Raw genomic sequence first — 24,774 nt, forward strand, 5'->3', positions numbered from 1 at the left:
TATACTATAGCAGAGCTTGGCGCATCTGTGGGATGGATGGGCTTGTGCTCCTATGCTGTTCTTTCCCACAGTCCCAGAAGCTAATTTAACTTTCGACATAATCTGCTGAAGTTTCAAGTCTGTAAATTTGCTCTGGTTTTCAGTAGCCTTGTAAAGGGGTGTTATGCTAAGCTCTGAAGGTACCCAGCTGGCATAATTTGTTCGAACTTCTGTTCTGAACATAGCCAATTATATGGAGTAAGTGGAGGTGCTTGCTGGACTTCCCCATGCTCTTGGAATTTCCAGTTACTTACTTGTGGTCCAAGCTGTCTGGACCATATTCTGTCTCTAAAAGGTCACTCATAAGGGAGACTATTTCAGACATCAGTGTGGTAAAGCGGATGTTTAACTGAAAAGGAATAACTAAGTAGCAGTAAACTATATTCTGCACAGATTCCAAAGCTATTACAGAGCCTATCACATGCACTGACTACTTTTTTTTTGGCAGGGTTGTAGACAACTCAGATTTACTCTTCCTTTCAACCTTATAATAAACTTCTCCCTGCTTTTAAAACTCCTATTTGATGTTTTGCACATCAGTCCCTAAAACTAGGGAAAATGGTTTGCACTCGGGATAACAAAATCTAGGTGGGTCAAACCAAAGTGAGGGTAAAGCAAATCCTAGAGCTGATGATGCTTCACAGAGATCATCCTGTTCTAGCTCCTGGGTCATGCTCTTTGGTTTTCTGAGTGAGGGTTTGTTATATTTTGAAATTCTCTGAGTAACTTTCTGTGTCCCCAGCTGTGCGCACACCCATTTCTTTGTGTAATTTCTGTCCAAATATGACAGTCTTTTTGTAAGGCAGCCTTGACTGGTGGTGACCAAATGTTGCTGCTGTCAGGGCTATTCAGTCACTTCTGTAAAATGTTTGGTCTGGGTGCAATTTTCAATACACCCAGAGTTAGTGACAATCACTGTGTAAATGCCATTTGTAGAGGATTTCAAGTGAAATGCAAATGCTTAAAGGGGCATGGATACCAAACTGCTCTTTCTCTCTGAGAATAGAAGTGTATAGGGGACCTTAAGCTGCTGTTGCCTGTCCTGGACTTCTGTCTCCAAGGTTAACTTGATTCTTTACCTTTAATGAGCAGTGGCTAAATCATTTTAAAATGGGGTTCTGTCCATTTTATAGTGCACGCACACACTAATATATATATAAACTATAGTATATTTTAATACATTTCATATATTTTTATTATATATACACACACACCAGTATACATTTAAGCAGACTTGCTACATCTGGCACATAACTCCTAGATTTGCTATCTGTTATAGAAAAAACATGGTAAGAAGTCCCTTTTCTCTGTTCCTTTAGAGAGAAACTACTTTTGAACAACTTCATGTGGCATAAGAGGTATAGGTTAGTGTGTTCTCAAACCAGCTACCAGTACACTTCTGATAGAAATCATTCTAGGTTTCTGAAAGCCATGGAGCCTTAATGTTTAATTGGGCCCTGCAAAAAATCATCTTGCAAATAGAATTCCACCACATAGTTTCTCCCAAACCCTGTCTCATGCCTGTTAGGTTAGACTTGGATCCTGATGCTTATTATGTGGGATAGTCTTATTTATGCCTCTTTATGAAACTTTCAAGAGAAACCAGAAGTGAACTCTGTTCCGTTGTGGTGTCTGTCTCTGGCAACCCAGAAAACAGTTCCTCTTTTCTTTTGATTCCCTTCTCTTCCCCTAAGAGTTTCCGCTGTCCCTGCCTCATCTGTTCCACACATTCTATATTTCTTACACTGGAATTGCTCTTTTATTTTTTTTTTTCCTAGAAAAATGAAGGGGAATGCCTTCCAAGAACTTTTTTTTATTTTATTTCCCCTTAATATGAAAAAGTTCTTTATGGGTGTTAACAAGGATGTGGGCATAGGGGATCCAGTAGATATAGTCTATTTGGATTTAAAAAAAAAAATATTTTTTTTTATGAGGTCCCTCCCCAAAAGGTCTTAATCTCCCCCCCCCACCCCCAAAAAAAACCCCAACCTCAAACCAACAACACAAAAACACCCCAAAATGAAACTGAGTGGCTACAGGATTGCAGGGAAGGTCCTTTTAGGGATGCCATTGGCGACGCATAGGGGGTGCACATGCACCCCCTGAGATTGGTCGTGCACCCCCTGGAAGCACCAGCTGGGAAACCGGAAGTGCCGCCAGAAGTGTACTTCTGTTTTCGCCGGTTTTGCTGCTGGTGGTTCTGGGCTTGGCGATTGGTCACTGAAGGAACTCCCCCTGTCTGCAATCTTGGTGTCCCCCCAGACTTGGGAGGCACCAGTTGCCCGTGTAGGGATCCAAAGCTATTTATAAGATAGGAAACAAAGGGTAGGGCTAAATCAGGCATACGCAAGATTTGGCCTGCCAAGGGATTCTGTCTGGTCCATGGTTGGTCCCTCAGCCCTGCCTGGCCCAAGCATAGGAAGTAGTGTGGGCCATGGTGCATTTGGCCAATCCTGGCATCCCTGGGCATGGAGTGGGCTGAGAGTGGCTCAGTGGCTGGACTTGGTTTCCCAGCAGCCCCCACAGTAGCAGCTTGCTCTACCTGGCTGCTGCTGCCAGTCCCCCCCACACCCATTGCTGGGAGTGCCAGAAGGAACAGGCAGGTGGGCAGGGTCTCCATGGAGAATGGCCTGGGACCCCTGCAGTCGGGACGCGCTTGGGTAAGTGGGTGGGATACGGCTGTGGGTGGACGGAGAGCAGGACAGTTGGGCAGGGGTGGTGATAGTGCAGGGCCAGGGCCCAAGGCACAGCCGCAATTCACTCCCTGCATGTCCCTGCTGGTGGAACCAGCTCCTATTGCAGGGACGTGTGGGGAGCAGCTCGTGGCCCTGGCCCTGCACTGTCACTGCCCAGCAATCCCGGGCCTGGGCCCAGCCCCACCTGCTTGTGGCCCCATCCCATCTGCCTGGCCAAGCATGCCCTGCCTGCAGGGGTGCTGGACTAGTTTCCATGGAGACCTTGTCCCCTGCCTTATTCTGTGTCCCTGGTGGTAGGTGTAGGGTGGGCAGGCCTGGGACTGGGTAGGATCAACTGCTCCTGTCCTCCCTCCCCGCCCCGGCCCACAACAGCTCACTGAAACTCCTTAAGTGGCCCTCCAGCCCAAATTATTGCCTACTCCTGGGCTAAATTATCACTTTTTAGGATGGAGAAAGATCAGTAATGGGGATCTGTGCTGGTCCCAGTTTTGTCCAGCATTTTATGAATGACCTGGAAAATGGAATACACAGTGATATCTCTAAATTTGCAGACCATGCTAAATTATATTGAGCAATGAAGTCTCAAGCGGATGGTGAGAGGTTCCAGAAAGGCTTCACAAAACCAATTGAGTGCAAAACAAGGTGCAGAGGAACTTCAACGTTTATAATGGTTATAGTTGTTTTTTGGATATGGGAGAGAAATAATCTCAATTATGCTTACACAATGCTGGGTTCTGAACTAGCCATTGTGGTTCAGGAAAGAGACCTTGGAGTAACTAAGTTGATGGTTTTTAGAGAACTAGCTACCATTAAACATTGGCAACCAAAAAGCCAATGAAATACTGGGCATCATTAAGAAGCAAATTAGAAACAAAATGGAAAACCTAATTATGTCACATCCTGAATACTGTGCATCTTGGAATGTAAGGGATTTTAGTAAAGGTACAGAGAAGAGCAACCAAGATGATCAAGGGTGTAGGAAAAACTGTTGTACCAGGAATGACTAAACAGGCTAGGACTCTTCTGTTTGGAAAGAAGGCAGGGGTGGGGGATGATGCAGGATGTGGCTAAAATGAATAGGGAAGTTTTATTAATTAAGTCCCAGAATACAAGAATTAGGGGGCAACCACCAAAGTTAACAAGAGCAGGTTTAAAACAAAAGAATGCAACACTTTCTTACATGGCACCTGTAGAACTTGTAGAACTTGTTGCTACAGGTGGTTGTAAGGGCAAACCATATCACCAGGTTAAAAAATGGATTAAATAAATTTATGGAGAACAGGCCCATTGGAAGTTATTAAATAGAACAGTCTGACAACATATCCTGTAGCATCCCTAAACCAATGATGGCTGATGGCTGGGAAGGTATGACAGGAAATGGATTATGATGAAGGTGCCCAGGTCATATAATTTCTTTCAAAAGCATCTACTACAGCCAGTGGACTAGATGAAACATTGCTCAGTCCCAGAATGGGACTTATGTTCTCATGCCGAAACTTCTGCAGGAATCGGTATGTTGGTTTAACTTAGACTGTTAGGGGAACTTCGCGTGGGGCTACATGAAGTGTTTTACCACTAAGTAACTAAATAAAGTCTTGAATGATATACCTTGACTTCAGCAAAGCTTTTTGACACTATCTCCCATGACTTGCTCATTAACAAACTAAGGACATGCAGACTAGACCAAAATACTGTAAGATGGATATATAACTGGTTGGATCATCATGTTCAGTGAGTAGTCATCAGTGGCTCAATGTCAGGAGGTATCAAGTGGGGTTACCAAGGGGTCTGTCCTGAGTTTATTATTTAATATCTTCATTAATAATTTGTACAATGGAAATGAGTGCATGCTTAACAAATTTGTAGATGACACTAAGTTGGGTGAAGTTGCAGACGCTCCAAAGGGTAGAGCTAGTATCTAGAATGACCTGGATAGACTGGAGAAATATGGTCTGTAGTCAACCGGATAAAATTCAGCCAGGACAAGTGCAAGGTCCTGCACTGAGGACAAAATAACTGCATGCACAAATACAGACTGGGGAATGAGTGGCTAGACTGCAGTACTGCAGAGAAGGGCCTGGGGTTTACAGTAGACTATCAGCTGAATATAAGCCAACAGTATGCTCTTGTTGCCAAAAAAGCCAACAGCATACTGGGTTGTACTAATGGGAGTGTCACTTGCAAATCAAGGGAAGGGATTTTTCTGTTCTCTTGCAGCACTGGTGAGGCCTCTCCTGGGGTATGGTGTCCAGTTTTGGCCCTACACTTCAAGAAGGATGTGGACAGTTCAGAAAGAGTTCAGCACTGAGGAACAAAAATGATTAGAGGATTGGGAAGCATGACTTATGAGGAAAGGCTTGAAAGAGCTAGGCTTATCTAGTCTGAAGAGAAGACTGACAGGGAATAGGATAACAGTCTTCAAATACTTGAAGGGTGTCAGGCTTTCTTCTGTGGCCATGGCAGACAGGACTAGAAGCCACGGTCCTAAGCTGCAACAGGGGAAATTTTAGGTTAGAGATTAGGAGGAACTTTCTGATTATGAGGCTAGTCAAGCATCAGACCAGGCTACATAGAGAAATTATGCAATTTCCATCCTTGGAAGTGTTCAAGAGCAGGTTAGGCAGATGGTTTAGTCAGGGATGCTCCTCTCTTGAGCAGGGGGTTGGAGTAGAATCTAGTTGCTAGATGAACCTGCAAGGTTTTTTCCAGTCCTACTTTCTTCTGCTCTGCAAATGCTTAAGCCTGGGCCTAACTCGAATTGAAAAGGGAAGAACCATGTGATTCAACAGGACTGTTTATGAGAGCAAAGTTGCACACAAGCTTAAATGCTTGCAGAAGAGAGCCTTATTTTTTCTGTTCCTCAAAAGGTTAGAAGCTATATATACTTGAAGTAACTTTCTTAATTTTATCCTACTTAGAATTTATGACAATCCTAAAACTTGCATTAATGATATTTCTACCTTCCTTCTCCAACTCACATGTCCAGTTGCATGTTATAGCACAACTGAACTACACCAATGCCAATATTAGTTTGAAGATGGCTAGCTAGTTTTCAGAAAAATGACCTACTTGGGATTTTTGTCTGCTTGGAGAAACCACATACATTAATCAGCCTGTTCTAGTTGCAGTATTTTTTGGCCTGGTGGCCAAACAGCAAACATTGAAAAGGGAAATTGGGTTCAGGTTTAACTGAAACCAGAATTTTTTGGGGGGTTTTTCAGCAAAATTGAAAATGTGTAGAATCAACTTTGAAATACTTTGTTTAATTTTTTTTTCTTTAGTTTGGGTCAATGTAAGTGAGAAATTGTTTAAAAAATAGGTCAGCGTGTTTCATTTATTTTCCCCTCTTCCCTCCCCATCTCTGAAAATACTGACATTTTGTTTTGAAAGCTTTTTCTTCTTCAGTTGAAACTATTTGTTAATTTGACCTTAATATGTAAATATTTTTTGCTCCCTTGAAATTCCTCTTTTCAGCAAATACGTTTGGGGTGGAGAGAGGCCACATCTAGTTGTAGGTATCATTTGAATATTACAGGGGTTGCAGAAACTTTGACTCCACTTGTTTTTTTAATATGTTGTGTTCCAGCCAAGCCTTGTAGTTATATAGGGCAAATAATATCACACCAGTGTAAATCTGGGATCTGTACAATGGGGTAAATGGAATTACTTCTCTAGATTCACATGCATGAGGAAAGAAGGACAGTAGATGCCTCTAATGACACAATTTGATGTTACAAATTCATTCCAACTGTGAGCATTTCATGGTGGCTATTGGGACAAATAGAAGGCAGGCTAGATTTGTGCCTTACAGACTAACTAAAGTACATGTATAATATAAGCTTTCTTGAGCTGAAGCTTACTTCATCAGATGCGGTGAAAGGATGTACACATAGCTGTGCATAAGGAGAGAAAAAATTGAATACAAAAGTGGAAGGGGGGCAAGGAGTGGGTAGGGAGGGAGTGCCAGCAGAAAGAAATCTGCAAGCAACAAGGGTCATAAGCTACTATGGGTAATGGGATAAGAATCCATAGTCCTTGTTTAAAACATACTTAACATAATCCAGTCTGTGGATGATTTCTTGTTCCTCAGTTTCCTGTATGAGTCAGTTTGTAAAGGTTTGCTGCCTGAAAATGGCCACCCTCAGGTCCGTGATGGAGTGTCCAGGGAGGTTAAAGTGTTCTGGCACAGGCCTGTGCGTCTTCCTGCAATTGATGTCAGAACAACATTCATTAAGGCAAATGTCTGCTTCTATTTCATTGCAATTAGCTTGCAGATCTTGTAACTTGCCTTTGTGAAGGTGTAATGCCATTAAAATGTCACTTAATTATCCATTAAACAAGTATGCCTTCAGACAAGCTTGATGCTAAAATTATCTACTAGACTACAAAACCCCCTTGGCAAATGTTATCAGGCCAAAGAAGGGAAGAGGAAAAAAAAATTCTACTTTGTACTCTCAGATCCATATCTTGTTTAAAGCCTGGTTACCGGGGAAAAAAGGGAAATTCTTTGGGACTTTCTTAGGAAATGGAAGGGAAACTTTATTGTGTCTGTGACAGACTGCTGTCATCTGACAGCAATCTAGTCAAAAGACAATACTGTCTTTTTTGGATGCAGTCTCTGTTTCATAACATCTGACAGGAAGTATGCAGTAGTCACTTGGAGATTTTCTACTCCTTTAACATGCTGACCAAGTTTTACTGAGAGAAGGGCAAAATACTGGCTTCAGTTTCTTTCTTTTGCTGGACACGTCCCTTAACCAAATGGGTGAAAGGTCTGGTTGCAATGAGTCTACTGTAAATGTATCTGCATCTTCTCTTGTGCTTATAAAAACATACACTATTGCCAACTAACAGGTGAAACGCCATAGAGGCTGCAGAGTGGAGGAGGCTTCTAGTATGGTCTTGAACCTCCTTATAGTTCAAGCAGTCTGAATCACTCCAATACTTGGTACAATTGGTAGCCTTTGCTTTGAGGCCCATGCCCAATTATAATATTAGGCTCAGCATGCATTTGTAGAGCTGTGGAAAGGGAGGCCTGAATTATCTCGGAGTGACCCTTTTATAAGAAGTAGGATTTACAAATTTGATCGCTCTGTTTAAAGCAAAAAGTAGTAAAGATACCAAACACATCCTTGCAACTCCAGAAATCAGTAGGCAACATGAAAGAGAGCAAGCAGTGACTCGAAATAAAATGGAGCAGTATGAAAAGATGTGGTTTTGCTCACGTAATGCCACCAAAAAACAACAGAGGTCAAGTGGGCTTCTGCTGAGATCTACAGAAACACCTTTCCACCCTGATGGTAGGTTTAAATCTTTTATTTCTATTCTCCTTCAAACTGGTAATGCGCTGTATTTCCAACTGGTCCAAGCCAATGCTTAGGGGAGTAACGTGTCTCAAATAAAAATTCCTGATAAGGCTTGCAACTGCTAGGGCTCTGTCTACTTCATATCAGCAGCTGGTTTCAGGAAGTGCAGAGCTGAGTGCGTCTGGCCCACCTAAGAAGGAGTGCGTTCTGGAGAGGAGTCTGGAGAGGTTTCACTAAGGAACTTTTGACTTGGGTTGGTAGGGGCTCTCCCCGAAACCTGCTGCCGACATGGTGTAGGCCAGTGGTTCCCAAACTCTGACAGGTTGCGCACCACCAACTTAAAAATGGCACAACCTTAAATACCACCAGCAAATTTGTGTCTCATTAAGTAATTATAATTAGTCTGTTAACATGTACCACTGACAGGTGGTCTGTGTATCACTGGTGCTACGTGTACCACAGGTTGGGAACTGCTGGTGTGTACAGAAACTCCCACTGTGATGTCCAGTACTCCCTTGTCTGGGAGAGATTCTGGCTCTAGGTCTAGCCCCTTTTACAGGGCAAAGTCAATAATATGCAAACTTTGTGATATTCTACTAGGGTTCTTGTTTGATTTCCAGCACATGGTAAGTGCAATCAAAATGCCTGAGGGATGAATTAGACTAATTGGAAATTTCCCCTTCCCCTGGCTACCCTTGCTTGTTTTTAAGGAATTTATCAAGCTGTAAGGTAGGGCTTCAGTTATTAGCACCTCAGTCCTGCAAAAGCTTACTTATGCAAATGTTAATAACTTCAGAAAGTGGTGGCCTCATTGATGTCAATGGGAGTTGCCTTGTGAAGCACTCTATTACTTGATTTTTACTTTATTTAATTTACTTCTTAAAATTTTAATTTATTTAAATTGCTTGCTTTCATAATCTGGTAGAGGTGCGCAATAGTGTTTTGCACAGTCTCCGTTAAATGAATGGAAACTCAGATGGCTTTGAGAACTGTGCCTTGCCTCCTTGGGTCTGAACTCTTACTGCAGCGTTCTGTAGATAGCCAAAACCACATCATGTTTTTACTGCTGGTTCAACAGTAGTGTGCTAGCATCAGAATATCAGACTGAAAGTGTTGGATTGAGAGGTAAATTATGCATGCTTTTGGCAATTAAGGCCCAGATTCAGCAAAGAATTTGAAAACCCCATGAAGCTTACTAAAAATTACCAAAATCAGTAATTTATGGAAAAGATTGATATTTGTTTTCTTAAATACAAACTTCATGACTCTTTTGAGAATTTGTCCCAGTTGTTTGTTTGTTTGTTTTGGCAGATTCCAGTACTTAAAAGCACTAGTGTTTTTCACGAGTCTCAGGTAGGTCTACTTCTATGGGAGAAGTAGCCTTCACTTGCCTAAAACTTGCTGTGTTTTATTTGGAGTGGAAAGAGGATTTTGTGTGATTGTAGGTCACTTAACTTCTGCACCTCAGTTTGTCTGCTTGTCAGATGATAATGACATCTGCCTGTTTCATAGAAGGAAAGTACTTTGAGATTCTCACATTAAAGGCACTTAACTGCAAAGTGCTTAATAATTGGATAAGATATTCCTTCATTTGACATCGACAATGCCTGTGCTGTCTTGTCATGAGTTTGTTTACTGGCTGCCACCCTGAGACAGGCTGCAGTGTCAGGGTGAAGTGTTTGTATCTAATTTTTAGAGCGCTCCAAAACCCCTTGGGAGATAATATGTGGACCTGAGGAGCATAAATTAAGAACATCAAGTTCCTCCTCTGTAATGAAATTCAGAGTCATTGTAGTTAGCAGGCTTTGCTAACAAGGCAAGAGACTTTGCATAAATATACAGCTGACAGCTGATCAGCTGTGCTGTAATTCCTGTGTTGTTCTAGGCCAGTCAGTCATTCACAACCTTTTTAGACTCAAAGTACTCCATAACTTTTTTTTCTGTATTCATCAGCACCCCATTTCAAAATCTAATTTATTACAATGGTTATCTCCTTGCAGAGGGGTTGGGTAATGGGGATGAGGGAGCAGCAAGGCAGGGGAAGCCTGAGCTTACCCTTATCTGCTTATCTCCTTACACTTCCCACAGCATCCTTCAAAGGATTTGGTGGCACCCCAAGGTGTCTTGGCACCATGATTGAGAATCACTCTTCTAGACACTGGCTGACTTGCCACCTATCTTAAGTGCAACACATCAAGTTACATACAACACTCAAAGATAACTAAGAAACACTATCTGGTGCAGATGCCTCCAGATTACCTCTTACAAATTAGTCCATGAGCTCTACTCCTTATTGTGTAAACACTTCCACAGACTGGGCTGGCGTGCTGCCGCTTGTACATGGTTTATTGTTTGAATCCTTTGCCCAGGATCCCACTTGGCTGCTTAGGGTCTTGTTCCAGGTATGATTTATGACGAGGGAAGCTAGGGCGTGAACTGTTAGTGTGGCAAATACCTATGTGCATGCATTTAACCTGTGGTTAAAAGCAAGGTTGCTTGTGAGTTAAAATGGGGTAATCTGTTTACTTCACACTTTGCTGTGGGAAGTGATTCTAATACTGTCACATGCTGATCACCTCTTCCAACCTACATGAAGTCGGTCTAAGAGATACTAGATTTACCCAAAGAACCTTGTCTGCCTATGTCCTTAGACCAACATGGCTACAACCTACACCCAAGCTACATAAAGGTGTTCAGGGAAGAATGATGGTAGTAAGTGAAGAGAGATGGAGTTCTTCGAGACTGGCTTCCACTTCAGAGCAGAGTTGAGCTGCAGCTCAAGATGCAGGGGGAAAAGTGTCTTTGAGCTATTTTTTTTTTTCGGTGGCTGCTCAGATTCTGGGGCCAGCCAGGGATTATTGCAGTCCTTGGCATATATTAGAACAGCCCGAGGGACATAGCTGGGGATTAGTTATAGCTGGGGATTTTCCCTTTGCTGTGGGAAACTCGGTAACAGGGTAAGCCAATTTTTCTCCTTTGAGTCACCAGAGATACCTAACTGGGAACAAGGAGAAACAATTTTATAGTGTGTTGTGCAATAAATGTAATGCATGTAAATGACATGCTTCATTTTGGGTGAAGACATGGAATTGCCTAGAATATGTTGTCTATAGAAGTGGTACTGGGGTGTTGGCCCCCAAGAGCCACAACTGGTTGGCTCTTCAATTTATCATCTGACTCTTCCCAGAAAATGTTTCTAGAGTGAGTTTTTTTTTTAACAGTGTGCTCTGGGCATGTCTTTCCTGCAAACTGTGAACAATGTAGCTGGCTCCAGCGTGCTTGTGCACACTCTCTCTCTCTCAATCATTGTAGAAGCATGGTAACTTTTCCCCCCTTTCTTTTGAGCTGGAGTTGGTTGGCCACAGTTCACTCAGGAGTGTTTGTTATTGTGGCTTGTGGCTGTCAGGGATGGCTTGTGTGGTTTCTGAGGCAGAATGTTTGGACTCAGAAGAATAGGTCAGAGCCTCAGCAGAGGCCAGTGGGTGACCCTTTCTCTAACCTCTTCAAGCTGTAAATGAATGGAGCTGCACAGATTTTTATCAGCTGTGTGGATGCTATACTGCACCTGAACTGAACCACATATGGGCAGCTGGTCTATACAAAGTGGGGAGGCTCCTTTGTAACTAAGGTGGAGGGTGAGCTGGGTGTCAATTTAGAGGGGGCACAAATGGTATCCTGCAGTCCTCGCTCCAAGCTCTCCAGTGCTCAACAGCATCCCTGCCCACTTGTTTGACTCCACTTGGAAGTGGAGTTACAGCTGGAAGTGCTATTTATACCTCTGTCCTTATGTTTAAAAGAGCAATGTGTGCAGTAGTTGGAGTGGAATACATCTTTTCCTATACATAGCTGTCACCACCCCAAATCACTTAGACTAACTGAAAGATTTCTCACTTGGATGGGATCCAGATGGTTGAACCGAAAAGAATATAAATGTGTTCCCTATAAAAGTATGCAAGAACACTCTAGCTTTGAGCTGTTTCCTAACAGATGTTTATTAAAAACATTTTGTTTTTGTTTGGCAATATTACAGCCTTATTCAGGCCCTAATTTAGCAAAGAACTTAGATCTTGGGCTTCATTTAAGGCCTGTGTTATTCCATTGACTCAAATGGGACTTAAGCATGTGCTTAAAGTGGGTTTAAGACTTGTTCTGGCTGAAGAGGATGGCCTTCAAGTGCTTGCTTTAAATGCTTTGCTGAATTGGGGCCCCAGTGTATAACTTCTCTGAGGATCCACTCTTCCATAATAAATGCAACTAATGCCCTCTTTTCTCCCCTATCCCTTTTGTAGCAGTAGAAATGCACAATTATATTACAATCAGTGTTTGAATAGCATCTGAACCAAGGGAGGTTTCAGAGGGAGTGCAGAGCTGCTGCTGTATACCGCCTGGTTGGATTAGAACATTACATGGGAGTCTCCAGGGACTTTTTAAAGTTCCCATAGCATATGAGAATCCCTCTTCCTTTCCCCTTCCTGCTCAAAGGCCAGCTCTCTCCTTGCCCCTTTTCTGCCCTCCCCACTCTGCCTGTCTTTCCCTGCTGTCCCTGGGCCAAGGAAGCACCAGTGCCCTACCTGCCTGTGGTGTGGGGGCTGGGCTCAGCTCAGGACAAGGATAGTTGCAATGCCTACTCCAGGACCTGGCAGGGTGGGGGGGGACCTACTCTCTCGCTGCACTGTTGCTGCTGTCCCCTCCCCAGCTGAGCCTAGCCCATGCTCAGTCTGGCTGGCTCTGGTGCAGGTAGGGGAGTGTGTGGAGAGGAGGAGAGCTGCCTCTGAGAAGGAAGGGGAGATTTTCACCTACTTTAGGGACTTAAAGTCTTCAGAGGCTCTTGTGGATCAGTCTGCCCACATTGGTGGGGAAAGGAGAAGCTGGAAGCAGGGTGGGGCAGCTACCCCTGCCATGTGGTTTGCTGCTCCTGCACCTCCCTTTGGGAAATCCTTGATCCATCCCTTATTTGAACCATGGACAAAATGACTTGCCACCTTCTGCCTCATGGACTTGCTTCATCTTGTCACAGCTACTTCTCAAACTTTCCTTCTTCAACAGAAACCCTGCACTCCCTGTGAATCTCTCTTTCATGGGCAGAGGACCATGGGAACATGGTTGAGACAGAGCACAGCCTGGTTACAGCTGGTGAGAGGGTGATGGAGGAAGATTTCACTGCTTCCGACGCAACAGTCCTGCCTCCCTCTTTCTCTGCAAATCATTAAAATCTCGCCTGGTGGGAATGATTTTGGCCTTGGCTCATGCAAACAATTTATTACTATTACAAAACACTTATTATTCTGGAGCCCCAAGTACAGACTTCACACAGCCCAGCACAATGAGGCCTGACATCCGTAAGTGGAAGAGGCCTGAAGGGTATGTCTGCTGAAGCTCGTGTAGATATATGTGATGATACACCTGCACTAGAAGGGAGCTGTTCCTTTGATCATTGAGGAAAAGAGGAGAGCAATAACACTTTGGGTAAAAGGCATCTGTCATAATTAGAACAAGAACAGAAGGTTTTTTAAAATAACATCTGTGGTTTGGGAACATACCAGTGTTTGTTGACAACAGCATCTGTTGTTTCCTGTGGATTCTGCTCTCAGTTTTGTACTGAATTTGAGAGTTTGCAAATGAATGTCCTTAGCTGTGGAGGAACGTGGGTATTCAGTTGCAGAAAATGCCTGTTAGTAAAGCTACAAACATGTATTGCTGATACCCGTGCTTAAAAAAGATGCAAGGAAGACAGAATGCATTGTTATTTCTGGTTATTCTTCCCTCTGTCTAAAGCTGAATAAGACTGTGTTCCATGGACGTGGTAGCACAAGTTTTCTTAGGCACAGCTCAAAAATATTTCACACAGCAGCAATTAATTCTTCCATCTTATGAGGAACTATGCCAAAAGAGATCTTGCCAAGTCAAGCTCCTGTCTACAGAAACGCAACTTTGTTTCAGGACTTTCACCATGTGGTGCTGTGTAATATTGGGCAGGAGAAACCACAGGTTTTCACCATGCTGAAATCGGAAGATTCCATTCCCACGGTGGGCAGGAGAGAATTGGAAATCCAAATCTATGATACAGATTTGGACTGTGCAGATAACCAACTCAGGCAATGACTTGAGAGAAGCAAGTTTGACTCCTGCCTTCTCCAGCTCAGTATGTAGAGTCTTGCCAGCTGCCCAGGAAGGGAAATTGGAAGAGAAAACACATAATTCAGACGATGTGTGACTTTTCCATAAGAGGAAAATAAAGGCTGGTCAGGGAAGCTCTGAAAAAAATAACTACATGGAACACGTAGCTGGGTTTAGGTTTCATTAGAAAATGATACACAGGATATTAGTTAAATCAAAAGAGTCACTAAGGTTCTTTAACCATTTCAGTCAGAGAGTCTGTCTCCAACTAAATCTAGGGGCATTGTTGCATGGTAATTTTAGGTGGCTTTTGGAGCTCTCAGCCGCTGGATTGGCTGCACATTAATACCTTTTAAGTGGCTTAAAGCACTCATTATTTGACTTACAGTTATGTCACTCCAGGACAGGATTATTTCTAGTCCACCTGATTTTGCTTCTGTTCTATTAAGGTGTAGCCACTTTCTGCAGCTATTCCACCCAAGTTGAAGTCTTCCAGCATCCCAGGATACAGTGGTTCTGCTTGAGTTCAGGATGGGTATGCTGGGACGCAGTGGGGCTGGAATGGTGCTTCTTCCTTGCTGTTCACACTGGGCAGAGCTAGCACTGCAGCCCTAAAGCACCTAGCAGCTGCAGTACCTCCCAGATTGGCTTGCTGCTTTAATGCCCAGGCCAGACTCAGGCCGCAGTGCATGCAGGGGTGGCAGACTGGTGCTCTCCTCTCTCCCTGACCTGCAGGTGAAACGGCACCCAGTCCTGTGCTCCACAGTAACGTGTCTCCTGCCTGGCGCTTGCAGCCCTGGGACTTGGACACATGCCGTGGGCATGGCGGGTGGCTGGAGCAGGGTGGAGTTTGGCAGCTGCAGCATGGCCTGCACTCCACTGGGCTGTGCAGGGTCCAGCTGCTGGTTTCCCCTGCCTGGCTTACCCAACAGTGACCATGGTTGGCAGGTGCCTGAACCCCTTAGTGGGGGGGGCGGGGAAGGATGTACAGGGACAGGAGTTCCCACCCCCACTGGGCTTGGGAGGCAGGGGGGAGTGGTGCAGCCTCTTCGCCTGCTCTGTACAGCCCCAAGCTGAACAGGCAGCCCCGTCCGCCATGCCCAGAATTGCAAGGCTGCTACAGGGGGTTCAGGGGCATCAGGTACCTACCAACCACATCCACTGCCTGCACAGCTTGGTGGAGTGTGGGGTCAGTGGGAGCCAGCCTTGAGTTGCAGTGCTGCAGCTGCTGAGCTTCACCCTGCTCCAGCCATCTAGCCTCACTGGGGCATATGTCCAGATCCTGGGGGGAAGGATCTTGCTATTCTTCCATCAACTTCGAAGCTCGCCATCAACAGCTGGCTGCTGGCCAGCTGGGTGCTGCCTGAACTCTGAGGGGCCCAATCCTTTTTGAAGCTCCAGTGGTGCCTGGTTGGCTGGCAGCCCAGGTTGGAGCAGTGCAGGCTCTGGAGGAAAAAAATCATTGGGTTCCCTGGAGCTCTAGCAACATGCAGGTCCTGCCCCTAGCTCTTGGACATGCCTCTGCTCACCAAGCCTCTAGTGACAAGTCACAACTCTGTAGATGAAGGGCAGTCAAAGATGGGTTTTTTTGAGTTAAGGTGCAACTGTTCCACTAAACTGAACAACATTAAGCTGATTAACATTTGTTCAGCTTATTGATTAAGGCCCTTGGTCAAGCTACTTTTTCTGCACTGCATTTGATTTAAAGCTGAGTTTTTAATCCACAGCCCATCAAAAGCTGTTGGCTTCATATGCACATTTCTTGAAGTGTGCATAGTGTTTTTTTTAAAAAAAATTTCATTCCAATTCAAAACAAAATACAAATTGAAACTGTTTAAATAGCCAAGACTAAAACCAAATAAAAAGCACAAGTGAATTCCTGCTAGGTGAAATCTCTTTAGTTTCACACATCTGTTAGACACGGACTTTCTTTTCTTTAACGTCAGCACTGTTCAATTAATATATTATTACCCTGCGATATAGCAGTTAAAACACTTGGGGGAAAAAAAAATTTGAAACATATTCAATCTTAATTGTTTCCAAATCATATGCGTGTATACAAACAGAACTTCCTGCTATCGCTATCTTGTTTATTCATCTACATTTTTATTATGCTCTCGTGTAGTGCTTTAGGAGGGGGAGAGCTGTACAGAAGACATGGATGTGGAACGCCACCAACACAGAGCATATCAATGCACTCATGAATTTGCAGTTGGCAGGATCTAGAAGATGACCCATGTGAGTTAGATGCTTAGTTAAACTCTTATTTTCAAAGCAGCACTTTTTTGGTCAAAATAGTCTGTTCCAGGATGTTAGCCATATGGCTTACTGTGCTGTGCCAGTATAAGCTGTCATAGTTGTAGAGCTTCCTAAGTTATTTGGAACTAGAAGGTTATTTGGAAAAATCTGTGGCTAAAGTGCAGTGGGATTACATGTATTCTAGAAATTTACATTGTTAAATAAATAGGGTCCATAAGCAAATCCTTCATGTCTGGAACTGTCTGATTTTGGTCTAACCAGTATGGGTTTAATTTATTGGGCCATAAGAAGACAAAGCACTTCTCAGCAGAATAGCTATTATATCAGACAGAAGACAGGGCAGAGACTACCTGGTTCAGAGAGGCACAGGTTCTTGTAGACCTGCTAAGTCAGATGCTATGAATGGTCTGGCAGAAAGAAAGGGTTTTATATAGAAGGGAAAGTGATTGTAGGGAAGGGTGAGGAACAACAATGCTGGTAACCTCAGCATAGCTGCCCTTAAACAAAAGAACTTTTAAAAAACAACCTGAATATAAAATTGTGCAACAAGAAATCATCCCCAGACCTGATGGTCTCAAAAGGGACTATGGATCCTTATCCTGCTACCTCTATTTGCTGTTAACTCCAGTGTCCCTCTCTGTTAACTGCCTTGTTCATCTCAGCTGATTCAGTCAACCCACTCTACCTCTCTTAGCAGTGCCCCTGTATCCCTTTCCTTTCTATATAAAGCTCTTTCTTTAGATGCTGTGAATAGACAGGAAGAAAGAAGTAGGTTGCTGCCTATAAAAGCTCATGGCTTCCTGAACCCTTCCCTACTTTCTGCCTGACTTCAGACTAACATGTCTAACTACCTCTCTTAAGCTAGGGGTGTCAAATGTGCTGGCATGTCATAGATTCATAGATTGTAAGGGGCTGGAAGGGACCTCGGAAGATCATCAGGTCCAGCCCCCTGTGCCAAGCAGGAAAGGTAACTGGGGGTCAGATGACCCCAGCAAGGTGATGGTCCAGTCTCCTCTTGAAGATTTCCAGGGTAGGCGATTGCACAACCTCTGGAGGGAGCTTATTCCACAGTCTTGACACTCTAGTTGTGAAGAAGTTTTTCCTAATGTTGAGCCAGAAACGGTCTTCCAGGAGTTTGTGACCATTACTTCTGGTTTTCCCCAAGGGTGCCCTGGTGAACTGTTGTTCACCAAGCCCTTGATGCATGTTTCTGATGTAGTGGTAAGCTGCTACTGAGTTCCCTCTCAGCCTTCTTTTTTTCTGGCTGAAGAGTCCCAGATCCCTCAGCCTTTCTTTGTCTGTCAGTGGAGTTGCAGGCGTATTCAAATATTGTGGTAAGCTAAGATTTCAATAACAAAGAAATGGGTTTCTAATTCTGACTGCATGAGCAAAATGCCAAATATGAGTGACTGCTGCTGGTACAAAGCTGCTTTCCTGAACTGGGCAGCCTGAAAGAATGACTTAAAGGCATGCCTTTTCCTTACCTTCATTAGTCTCATTAGGTGTTGCCTCTGAAGCCCAATGCTTGGATGTTGGCAGTACTTTTTCAGTGTGGATCACTTTTAGCAGTTTGTATGGGAAAGGGGTGGGTGTAAAAGTTGGCCTATGATGGTGTGAATTGGCAGATGCTACAGAGGAGGAAATGCAGATGAAAGAGAGAGACTTGTGGAATAAAGGAAGAGAGAATCGAATAAAGGGGCAGAGTGGGCTATAGCCCTAAAATAAGTGTATTTCTAATAATTCGTGCTGAAAGTAACAATATAGTAAGTTCTTCCCTCCTGAGATCAAGTGACTAGGTTGGGGTAAGTGAGTTTGTTGTCTCCCCTTCCCCAAGAGGCAGATAGTGCTGGCCTTGAAATGAACTGGCCAATGAAATTCAGAGTAAAACTTCCACTGACTTCACAAGGAGCAGAGAGAGGCCTTTTGCCACTAGGTTAAGACCATGTTCTGCTCTTCATCACCTTGTAAAGCTCCCACTGATATCCAAAGCAGATTTTTCATTGGTATAATGCAGGTTGAATGTACCAAATTGCAGCCTGCTGTCTCTTGCTGCAGCAGTGTTGATTTGTGAAGGTTTTTAAGAAATGAAGATGGGCTTTGAGAGCAGTTTTGATTCAGTCTTGGGTCTCCCTCTAAAGCATCTCTGTCCAGGATTAGAATTTGCAGTTTTTCATTTTTCCCTTCTTGCTCTTGGACTGAATTTTGTTGTGTGACTGAAACTGGTGTCAGATGAGTATAACAGGAGAACTTGATTTTTGTTTCCTTCAGTGAATACTTTCTGTTGGCATGTGTGTTTAAGATACATCCTTGTGCTGTTTTGCTATTTCAGTGATGAATGTATGTACATCTGATTCTTAACTCTTAGAATGTGCAATAATGAAAACAATGACACAGGCACAATCCAAGGGACCTTAAACTTAAGTCACACAAGTACAATAGGAAAAAAAGTAAAGTATTTGCAGCACAACCAGCTGCTTTGTCTCTGGAGTGAAACATGCCACTCTTGCAAACATTTGTGTGTGTGTGTGTGTGTATAAGTAAGTTTCATCTACAGAGTTCAGAGCTTATTTCAACAATCTTGCACAAACTCTTAGAATCTGGACATAGAGGTTTCACAAAGGAAGAGTTCAAAGCGAGTCTGTAAATCATTGAAGAACTAGGATTCCCACTTCCTTGCTTTATTTGTGTAACACTGTTCTAAAAATAGTTATGGAACTATTTGAGGAGTAAATCCCAGTTTAGAGAGAAAAATCTTTACAGTCTAGTCCGTAGGGGTTAAACAGATAAACAGCTAAACATCAGATAAAGAGAAACTGGAGATGATGCAAAACAAGAAACAGAGCATTTACAGGGAAAATAGGCAAGAAAAGTGAGAGAACAAACACGCTCATGAGAGGGCAAATGCAGGTCATATTGCAGTGGCCCTCTGCTGTGTGCAGTGTGTGAAATGACACGACACAAGACCTGGAAGTTATATGACGAAGACAATCCGAGTTGACTGAGTGATTACAGCATTTCACAATTCCTTTTTAAAATGCCTTGTTAGTTCAAAATTAACAATATATAGAATCTATAATAACATTAACAATAGGACTGTGGGAAAGTAGGGCTGAAAGGGACCTTACAAAGTCATCTAATCCAGTCCCCTGCTCAAGGAAGGATCATCCCAGATTAAACCATCCCAACCAAGTGTCTGTCTAACTTGCTTTTGAAATTTTCAAGCATGAAGATACCATGATTTCTCTAAGTAGCCTATTCCTATGCTTGTCCGCCCTCATAGTCAGAAAGTTCCTCCTAATTACCAACCTAGACTTTCAGTGCTTCTTCCTGTCCCCTAAACCAGTGCTTCTCAAACTATCTGATGTGGTGGACTGGCAATTTTTTTTCCAGTGGGCCAGGGACTGGTGCCCAGTTCAGCCCGTGGCAGCAACTGCGTGTAACAGCACTACACAAATGCGCGACCGGCTGTTTCTTTCTCTTTCCTCACCTCGAACGATGTGACGTCACCTGGAGTGTTGGAACGTACAAACTGCTATGACATATCAGTGTTATGTTTCTGAAAATTATATTTTTCTTTTCTGGCAACTTGCTACACCAGTAAGCAGTGGCTCGGACTACCACTGAGAAGCACTGCCCTAAACCACAGAGAAAAGCCCATCTCCATCTTCTCTGTAATTAGTGACCAGCACTCTTCAGGTATTTGAAGACTTATCAAAACACTATCAACTATCACTAATACTATCAACATTGATATTGTTCATGTTATTGTTGAGTATTTGTGATGTTAAAAACAAACTATTATTACAATGTTTTGATGCTAATATTAAAGCATTTTTTAAAAAAGGAATTGGGAAATACTATATGGAAATAGCAAATGTAGCACAGTGAGACCAAACAATTAATGGCTTGTTCTAAAACTATAGAAATATTGTCTGTTGTTTTTTTGGGGTGGCCCTTCTTAAAAAGGGCAGATGCCTGCCATCAGATTAAATCTCCATAACATGCATTTCTGTTTGGACAAGAATGAATGGGTACTTTATATTATTAAATGAGCTTTTTTCACTAGTGCAGCATTGTATTGGAACCCTGCTAACTGCAAGTAACAGACAAAAAAAAGTTATAAAGGCCTCATTTATGCAAATACTTCAATGCTCTAAACCCTAGTATGAAAAGGCAACTGTTGTTTCTCAAGAGTTATTGTTTGGCTTCTTGAGAAAGGTCAGCTGTATCGGTCCCAGAGCATATGCTACATTCCCTGTGTAACTAAGAGCCTGAGTTTGTTATATATCCTGTATTTTTTTTTTCAGTTGCTGCGAGTTTTTGGGTTTCAGAATGAGTCAACTGTACATTCATGTGGTTTCAACAAACTTTCAAAACTCCATAATTTTGTTGAAATTATGAAAGAACTTTGGTTAACCATTTTAAACAAGTGGTGCTTGACTTTTGGGCCCCGCAGGTCAGAAGACTGAGCTGAATGAAGCCCCTTGTGCCAGGATCGGGACTTGTACCACCCCCACAGGTCAGGATTGGGTCCCAAGCTTCCCTGCATGCCTGACCAGCATGTAGGGGCATGCTGTCCAGCTCATGCTGTTCAACCTAATGCCCATGCTGTCCAGCCTAATGGATAAGGCACTGGCCTCCTAAGCCAGGGATTGTGGGTTCATGTCCCATCTGGGGGTGATAGTTTGTTTTTCAGCCTCCGCAAGAGAAGGTTGAGAGGCGACCTTGTGGCTGCCTATAAGTTCATCACGGGGGCACAGAAGGGAATTGGTGAGTATTTATTCACCAAGGTGCCCCCGGGGGTTACAAGAAATAATGGCCACAAGCTAGCAGACAGCAGATTTAGATTGGACATTAGGAAGAACTTCTTCACAGTTCGAGTGGCCAGGGTCTGGAACGGGCTCCCAAGGGAGGTGGTGCTCTCCCCTACCCTGGGGGTCTTCAAGAGGAGGTTAGATAAGCATCTAGCTGGGGTCATCTAGACCCAGCACTCTTTCCTGCCTATGCAGGGGGTTGGACTCGATGATCTATTGAGGTCCCTTCCGACCCTAACATATGAATCATAGGACACCCTATGGGTCTGGAAATTTAGCAGCAAGCACTTGTTCCCCTACTACCAAATTTTTGGATCCATTGGAAGCCATGCAGGCCAGATGATGCAGTGCCAGGGATTGGATCTGGTCTGTGGCTGGGTGGTTGGGCACTCCTGTTTTAAATAGCTTCCCTAGTTTATAGGTTGGAGGTCTATTGACTTGTTGTGAGATTGAGGCTCCCAGACTGCTTTTGAATGAGTGACTCAGGAACTTTAAATACTTTTGAAAAAATCATACAACACTTCTAAATTTGGATTAAGCTTGCCTTCTAAGGCAGGGGTGGACAATTATTTGGGCCCAGGGTCCACAGAGTTTTGATGAATTGCAGGCTGGGTCGGCACCCTTGCCCCCCCACCCCCAGCTACAACCACTAACCAAAACTCCCTATGTGGGATGAGGCTGCAGGCAGGCAGGGAGCGGGTGTGTTCAGGAGCAAGACGGGTGGGTGAGGCTGGGATCAGAGTGGGGTCATGGGGCAGCCCCTGCCCTGTGAAGGTGTGTGAGGGGGAAGGCATATGGTTGAGGGAAGGCAGCTGCCTGGGTGCTAGGTCCTGGCAGCTGGCTGGGGTGAGGGGAGGGAGAAGGGGGCAGGGGGCTCATGCAGCAGACCTTACCCAGGTGGTGTGGTCCGCAGCTGCCCCCATGGCACTTCGTAGGGGGCTGAGCCCTGCCTGGGGAAGCCTATACAATGCCTGGCCCTGGCCAGCATGCACTGCTTTCAGTGGATCTGCTCCTGGTGTGGCTGTTGTTTGGCTCCCCTTGCCTCCAGCAGTGCCGTCTCCTGCTCCTGCTGCACCGCTCTGGGCCAGGAAGAAGCTTCAGCCAGGTGGCTCCTGCCCCAGTGTGTGGGGCTTTGGCTCTAGTTCCTGGCTGCCTTCCACCAACTTGGTGGCCTGGGCTGGAGTTAGGGTGGCCATCATAGAGGACAGTTCGGTTTTCTGGTACTCTGTCCTCTATTGCTATAAAACCTGATGCCTTTATGTCCTCTATTTTTCTCTCAAAGAGAAAAAGAGGACATAAAGGCATCAGGTTTTATATCAGTAGAGGACAACTGGACTGTCCTCTATGATGGCCACCATAGCTGGAGTGCAGCATGGTCTGCCTTGGGTGGGGCTCAGACTCATGTGGAGCCCTGCAGGTACAGCCACAGGCTGGATCTTATCAGTTTGTGGGCACCTCCTCCATTGGCTGGATCCAATCAGTTGGTGGGCCGAATCTGGCCTGTGGGCCATATTTTGCCCATCCCTTCTCTAAGGCAGTGTTTCTCAACCTGTGGGTCGTGACCCAAAAGTGGGTCGCAAGGATATATGAAAGGGTTGCAAACAAACTTTCGAAATGGATTCTCCTTTTAAAGGAGAAAAACGTAGGAAACCATGGCTTTCCCTTGCAGGCCGACAGAGTTCCAGCCTGCAAGGGGCTGCTTGAGGGGCACTGGGTCAGGACTGGCCACTGATGCTTACAAATGGGTCCTGGTACAAAAAGGTTGACAACAATTGTTCTAAGGAATAGTGAGGGTAGATTATCCAGCTTTGCATAGTTCGCCATTTGGACACAATTGATAACTCTATTTATATATTAAAATATATTCTGATATATGCATCTCTTTCTGGTTTGTTCATTCCTGTGTTTCATAGAATCATATTAAATTAGGGCTGGAAGGGACCTCAGGAGTTCATCTAGTCCAGCCTCCTGCTCAAACCAGAAGCATCTCCAACTAAATCATCCCAGCCAAAGTTTTGACTAGCCAGGTCTTGAAAACCTCCAAGGATGGAGAGTCCACCACCTCTCTGGCTAACTTGTTCCAGTGCTTCACCTTCTTCCTAGTGAGAAAATTCTTCCTAACATCCAACTTAAACTTCTCTTGCTGTAATTTGAGACCATTGCTGCTTGTTCTGTCATCTGCCATCACTGAGAATAGTCAAGCTCCATGCTCTTTTAAACCCCTCTTCATGTAGTTGAAGGCTGATATTAAATCTCCTCAGTCATCTTTTCTCTACACTAAATAACCCCAGTTCCCTCAGCCTCTCCTCATAAGTCATGTTCCTTAGCCCCCTCACCATTTTTGTTGCCCTCCGCTGGACTCTCTCCAATTTCTCTACATCCTTTCTGTAGTGGGGGGCTCAAAACTGAACACAGTACTCTAGATGTGACCTCACCAGTGCTGAATAGAGGGGGATAATCACTTCCCTTGATCTGCTGGCAACACTCCTACCAATGCAGCCCAGTATGCTGTTAGCTTCCTTGGCAACAAGGGCGCACTGCTGGCTCGTATTCAGCTTATTGTCTGCTGTAATCCCCAGGTCCTTTTCTGCAGAGCTGCTGCCCAGCCAGTCAGTTCTCACCCTGTACTGATGCCATGGGATTGTTCTGTCCTAAGTGCAGGACTTTTTGTACTTGTTCTTGTTGAACCTCATGAGATTTCTTTTGGTCTAATTCTCCAATTTATCTAGGTCACTCTGAATCCTAGCCCTACCCTCCAGAGTATCTACTGCTCCCCGCAGCTTGGTGTCATCTGCAGACTTGTTTCCCCATTACTTATTATTAGGCTTGGCAGAATTTGATTTTTTTAAAAATCTTTAAATAATATTGATGGCTAAAATAAATGTGCATCTTGAAGCATTTATGTCAATTTTTATTGTTTTTTTTTTTTTTAAATGATCAGGATTGCACAAAATTAGGGATGTGGGGGGCAGACAATTTAGTAATGACAGGATACTGTTAAGCTTTCTAAAATCACATGTCAAAGTATAAAATGTAAATATTCATAAATCATTAAAGCATACATATTTTAAATTTATTCTGTTCACTCATCACCAAGGAAGAGCTGGGCTGGGCAGGGACCAGAAAACGAGGGTAGTGGCATTCCCAGAGCTCCGGGAATGCAGGGAGAGGTGATGGCCATCCTTGGCCCCTTGTGCTTACTCCAGGGGAGTATCCTGCTGTCACCAGGCTGGAGCCTCCAGTACTCTCTCCCAAGTCCTGTTTATCAATGTTTACTGATAAAAATCAAATCCTGCCAAGCCTACTCATGACTGGCATGTACCATTTGTAGCAAATGTATTTCATAAATGCAAATTCAAAGCCTGAACAGTTGCCTCCTAAATGCCTTCTCAAACTGACCCCTGCCACAGCATCTACAAATCTCTCTTGTCTGCCTTTAAATACCTGTTTAAAACCCCTGATTTATGACAAACAACCTATGCCCCCACACCTGCCTCTGCTATTTCTTTGTCTCCTAGTCTCTTATTTATCTGTTTGCCAGCT

General features: G+C 44.0%; 1 protein-coding gene across 4 annotated transcripts in view; it reads right to left on the bottom strand.

Annotated features, from left to right (window-relative positions):
• The window catches only part of LOC106738022 (CD276 antigen homolog), a 49,366-nt gene that overhangs the window by 23,710 nt on the left and 882 nt on the right, over positions 1–24,774 (bottom strand). For 3 of the 4 annotated variants that reach the window (XM_019487215.2, XM_019487214.2, XM_019487211.2), the window contains exon 2: positions 6,786–6,938. The exons of the other annotated variant lie outside the window; for it this stretch is intronic. The gene's annotated coding sequence lies outside the window, so the exon portion shown is untranslated. The remainder of the gene's footprint in view (positions 1–6,785; positions 6,939–24,774) is intronic. 4 annotated transcript variants of the gene reach the window in all.

Source organism: Alligator mississippiensis, chromosome 1 (genome assembly GCF_030867095.1).
Source record: "Alligator mississippiensis isolate rAllMis1 chromosome 1, rAllMis1, whole genome shotgun sequence".
Classification (NCBI taxonomy): domain Eukaryota; kingdom Metazoa; phylum Chordata; order Crocodylia; family Alligatoridae; genus Alligator; species Alligator mississippiensis.